This window comes from Sipha flava, unplaced genomic scaffold (assembly GCF_003268045.1).
Source record: "Sipha flava isolate LNK unplaced genomic scaffold, YSA_version1 51_pilon_pilon, whole genome shotgun sequence".
NCBI lineage: Eukaryota > Metazoa > Arthropoda > Insecta > Hemiptera > Aphididae > Sipha > Sipha flava.
Window position 1 is genome coordinate 164,238 of NW_020273468.1, and position 6,013 is coordinate 170,250.

Below are 6,013 nucleotides of genomic sequence, written 5' to 3' on the forward strand. Positions count from 1 at the left end.
ACCGATGTATGTGGTACGCGATACGAACAAGCCCGTTAAAGAATAAAAATTAAGAATAGCTTGTTTTTTATTCATTTATTTATATATTAATTTTGTCCTCGCTATAATAGACGAATATAAAATGCGTTGCATTTTAAAAATAATAAGCTGTTCGTTGTACAGATAAGACGAGTTGAACTAAGAACAGGATTTTTGCCACGATTCGTTTTAAATCCGGGTACAGAATTACGATTGTTCCTCCGTAGGGTTCCCAAACCCAATAAAACTTGAAACTTCCGGGCGGTCGATATAATTGTTTGGAACACCGTAACGAACAAACACAACGTCCGATTAAACGATGCCCGGCGGAAAAATAATCAAGACCTATGGAACGTCGAACCACCCGGGAGGTGCCTCTTGCGCAACGAGCGAGCGTAAGCATCCGTTTTCAGATATCCAAATCGAACGTTATCTCAAGATCGCAAACGGAACAATAATTATCGGTCCGATATAATTTTCAACGGTCGGACGATCGTCTTGTCGCGTACCGTCGTGAGCGATTATCGACGATTTTTCACGCGGCTCGGTCACCGGATATCCGCGTCCGAGGTCATCCGCCGCCGCCGCGCATTCCTGGACGCGCGCGTCCTCGACGGGCCGATCCCACGTCGGAGGTTGCGCGTCACGGGCACAGTGCTCACGTACGGTACGTGGTGCCACGCGCGCGGCGGGGTTGGTGCGCGGCGGCCAACGGAGAGGCGAAATTTACACGTCGACTTCTTCGTCCTCGGACGTGGTCTCTCCTTTTGCGCGCGCGTCACCGGTATTATAGTCGTCGTCATACAATGGAATAGACGTTTTGAATTTTATTTTATTTTTTCTTAATTTTTTTTTTTTTTTTTTTTTTTTTGGCGGATATGCCGGTGGTTACGTGGCTCCGTCGTCGTAGTCGTCTCCGGTCGAAAAGGAAAACAATGGGCACTCACACACGTACACGCACCACGCGCGCTCACGTACACAGACGCGGACGACGAGGGACTTGTGTTTAGAATGCACCGCAACGCCGCGACGGTCGTTCCGCCCACGAGCGCCTCCAAAACGGACGTGGTGTGTGTGTAAGCTCGCGAACACAATCGAATCTCTCCATTCTCGTATTTAACGGCGTCGTTACGAGGTGTATTATTATTATTATTATTATTATTATTATCATCGCGCCGGATATTTCGGATTGACGTGTTTCGACGTTACGATATTACAACACTACATTCGCGCACCTACTCTGCGGTTGCACTGCCACGTACCTAACATGGTAATATATTTGAAATCCAATTTTTTTTTTTTTTTTATGAACACCGTATTTCCGAACTTCATCATCCCCGTCCGTGAACCATTGTTCCATTATTCCGTCGTCCGCTACATCACGGCCTTAAGTTTTCCATCGGCAATCGATTTAACGGACAAAGCAACACGTTTTACGTTTTCGCGTAATGTACGAACGACCGAATCGGTGGTGGAGTCCCATCGCTAAGCGCACGGTTCCCCGAGCGTCCGAATGCCGGATGCTCTCGAAATGCAGTTCGAACTCGAAACGCCGATGTTTTGGTTTGCTACCGATTTCCGACCGGGCAGATCTTGTTTTTCGTTTCGGAACGTCGATACAATCCACACGCAATTGACAATTGCGAGTGAAAAGCGCTATTTCAAAAGATGTTGCGTGCAGGCTCGTATCACGATTTTTGAGGACGACGTCGGATTTTGTGTCGCGTCTACGGTACTCGGCGGTTACAGGACCGAATTCTACTGCAATAGCGTACGGGCCGTCGCAAAAGTCGCTGTCGGCGCGTGGTAACGGTTTACGGCGATCGGTCAACCGCGACTGGGAACGAAAGCAAAACGGACGAATAAACAGAAATAAACTACCATTTATAAATCAATGTAACGCGCACGATTTATTATCGTACGGGTAGTGCGCGACCGCGTTCTTCGGGAAAAACGAGTGTATAGCGTTGCACGTTTTCATAACCGCTCCCCCGATGGTATCATCCCTCGGAACGCGACGCGTGCGGTTAGTGCGTAACGCGCCTAGTTAATATTTTAAACGCGAAAAACCGAACCGCCACCGCGATCCTGTACTGCGCGTGTTATCGCGTCCGTACGAAAACGACTTTTTACGGGGGGTTTTTTTTTTTTTGTTGAAAAATGCACGCGCACACCAGCAATCATGGTCGCAGGAAACGTACGCGACGAGAAAACGAGAATGGCTTGGCTGCGAAACGACAGTGACGGAGGCGACCGGGTGAGGTCGTGATGAGTGATGAAGCCGATGACAACAATGTCCTTCCCTACGCCGGTGGACACTGCGCACCGCGCGAGCGTTTGTGCATATTGATTTGGCGCGCTGTCGGTTTTCGCGTTGGTTTTCGATTTTTATCTTTGAAAAAAAAAAAACACGTCTCGTGAGCATTGCCAACTCTGTTCGTCCGCGGTGATGCTATGTTACGGACACGATTACGCAACGGAACACAACGCTAATGCAACAATATTTTTTTTCCTCTTCGTGTACATGCCCAGGTATATTTATACGTAAAACGTGCAAGTCTTGGCAACGCGATGTGTAGTAATATTTGAAGACCCAGATAATTATTATACTTGTGCGCAGTACGTGCGTAGGTATTGTACGTTTAGTTTTTTTGAAAAAAAAAAAAAAATGTAATATTTTCGAGTCTATAATATTGATATTATAAATCATAGCCGTTACCGTAAACCGTAGTGCTGTAACGGTCTCTTCAAGCGTCGTCATGATCTAAGGACGCAGCGCACGTACCGTCGAATCGCGGACACTTTATAAGCTAATTTTCACATAATAAAACAAAAACGGCTTCGAAACGTTCAGTTGTTCTCGAATTACACCAGGATGATAAAATTGAAATTACGCAATCCACATGTGTTTTTCTTGAGGAGTAGGTGCGTGTTGACGAATTATCAACGTTACAATGTATAAACAGTGTATAAACATTTTATACTACACACCATCGGTCGCGGTAACTCGAACCTCATAAATTTGACATCATCAACAACCCGAATCGCGAACCGGACTCTTTTTTTTTTTTTTTTTTTTTTTTTTTTAATTAATAATATTTATCTCGCGACCCCTTCTCGTTATGTGTCGGGTCGCAACACCGAACTCAATCGATAGAATTGTATTTTACTATCGGATCCCGCGTCTCGTTAAATACCAGTCATATTATGAACAAAAGAAAAGAACACACCGTTTACGGTGGAGTTGTGGTGGAGTCAGGGTTCTAGTGCTATGCCACTACCGTCAAACAGTATTGTCTATCAACCATCGTCGTCGATTGCAACGTGCGCGTTAGGTTAGTATAAGCCGACGAAACGCTGTATCTATTAACTTCGTAATGACTATATTTATTATACCGTGCAGAGCATCGTTTCGCGAGGAGTTTTATTCGCGCGTGCGGTCGGCATGAATTTCCGCGACCAAAGGGTTGAACATTTTTTCGTTTCACAGTAATTATCATTTTGCCGTGCGCTTCCATGAGTTCGACATGGCCCTCCTGCTCACCATCCGCAACGCAATACCACCGGTAACGAAGGATAAAGTACTAACAAAAAAAAAAAAAAAGAATGCGACGCAAGTGCGTCCAGAATTTAACGCGTGTACAGTTTACGGTCAACGTTAATAACGTTCTAAAAACTATCGCGACGACCAGACTGATAGTTGGTCGGCCGTGAATGTTAAATACGTCGCCCGTGTTTACAACGCAGTCCGTCTATTTGCTCTGAGCTCGACGTGCTCGTGTGATTGTGATGTTATTACTTCGTGCCGCTATCGCGCACCGATTTATTCCGTTTCGATGTTAGATCGACTTAGTCCAAGCCGTGAGGGCGCTGACAACGATTGCCATTGCGATTTTACGCCACGGTTGTTAATATTTCCCATAAAAACGGTTATAAATCTCGTTTTGCTGTATCGCAAACTATAACTTAACCGACACACACACACACACACACACACACACATCAATCGCGTTGTTCCGAGTTCGAATGATTTTATTTGATTCGTTTTTCCCATCCAGACGCACAACACCACATCAAATTAGTCCTGCAGCAGCCCGGGACGCCATCGCCGCTCTCTCCGTGCCGGTTTCGGATCCGTGATTTCGTTCAAATGTCGACGTTCCAGTGGAATATACAACTACTGCATTTTTAGCGCGGAGAAGAACATCGACACGAACAAACCAAACCCGGAACACTCTTCCGGCGATGACAGCAGTGTCTAAACTTTTCACTATTTTTACGGTCTTTTTTTTTTTTTTTGTTTTCTACTGTGCACGAATCAATTTGAAATGCATAAATCATGTTAATAGTTATTTGAGTTGTTGCAGTTTTGTACAGTTGCGTTGATATCAAATATAAAATATGTGTATATTATTATTAGTTGTTTACATTTATCTATCGGCAGTGATACCTACAAACACGAGTCGTCAATAAAAATGTTGAAATCGTTTTTTCATTTTTATTTTCATTTTTTACTCATATTCTGTGTACCACGTAGTAGTAATATAATACACGTTACGATGATAACGTGTTTACGTCAAGCCGTGTGTGTCTTCTCACAGAGTTTTATACATTTTATTTTGCTGTTAAAACAGCTTTTACGGTTATTACTCAACCGCGTGCACATCGCACGTTGGCTGCATCACGACGGAACGTAATAATCATAATTAACAGTGTCGACATTTCCGAACGTCTCGAACCGGCCAAAGCGCGATACGGTTAAGGATAAAGTGTTCACACCCGATGAGTCGATGATCCGTTGATCCGGCGCTCGGACAAAAGATGTTTTCGTCCTACCACCAAAGAAACTATGAATCATATTGGACTGCCTGCCGTAAGTACAGATTTTGCAATCGGTTATTGCGCCTATTATCATTAACATTTGAAAAACGAAAAAGCCGAATACCTTCAATGCCATAATCGTTGTTCGTAAGTGAGTTTTTTTTTTCTACTCGATTCGAACTCTATGACCATTGGTAATTAACGTGAAAAGTGAAGAACGGTTATGATATGGTTTGCGTACGTGATATAATGACATCCACTTGTCATCTGTACATAGTCCTTGCTCACGATGCTCTGGTAACCAGATGCATTGCACGCAGTGTTCGTGTCGGTAGGAATAATAACACAGGGTGAAGATTGTGTACGATCGTTTTTAATAAAGCTCTAACACATTAGTGTTACCATCTTCGAGGGACACACTGTATATACGATAAAGTATTATGCTGGTGCTTCGAAAAACCGACTGAAACAGGTCAGTAACGTAGTTATGAATTCTTGCATTCGCTTATTATATTTTTGTGTAATAAAATAAGTGACTGCGCGATGTGGTGTGGATTAAAAATAAAAATATTTGATCGTCAAAGTTTCGAGTTGTCCGTGTTTAAAAAGAGGGAAAAAACGAATTATTTGTGTGTTGAAAGCGTTCATTGTTTTCGAAAGAAGTAAGTAACTCTACGTTGTTCCGCTTTATTTACGAATCCAACTATATAATATAAAAAAAATACTCGAAGCTGAATCAAAGTATGTTTAGTTGACACGCATAGGCCGTTACTTAAGTTCAACCAAGACATATGGACAAGATTGACGGGTAAAAATTTGATTTGTATTACGAAAATAACCGTAGAAGAACGTGGTGGATTTCGAATGTATAATATTACACTTGAGGTTCAATTATTATAGATATTACGTAATTACAATCGACTGATGATTAATAAAAAAAAAAAATTTAAAAAAAAAAATAAAGAATAAGAGTGCTCTCCTTGATATACGAGCGTATTGTAAGTCGAATGCTTTTAAACCTACGCATTTTTTTGTTTTTGAAGTTTAATTAAGCGTAACTATTGTATTTAATATTTATAATAATATAGCTAATCATAATGGTTATAATATAGACGTATAATTTTAATCACCCACGAGGTATATAATTACCGAATCACATTAGGTTTTTTATTTT

The 6,013-nt window shown here is 42.3% G+C and overlaps 1 long non-coding RNA gene across 2 annotated transcripts in view; it reads left to right on the top strand.

Annotated features, from left to right (window-relative positions):
* LOC112690769 overlaps nt 1-4,463 on the top strand; it is an 8,425-nt gene extending 3,962 nt beyond the window's left edge. For both annotated transcript variants that reach the window (XR_003149248.1, XR_003149247.1), the window contains exons 2-3: nt 929-1,153; nt 4,077-4,463. This is a non-coding gene — a long non-coding RNA (uncharacterized LOC112690769). The remainder of the gene's footprint in view (nt 1-928; nt 1,154-4,076) is intronic.
* Nucleotides 4,464-6,013: the final 1,550 nt, after the last annotated feature.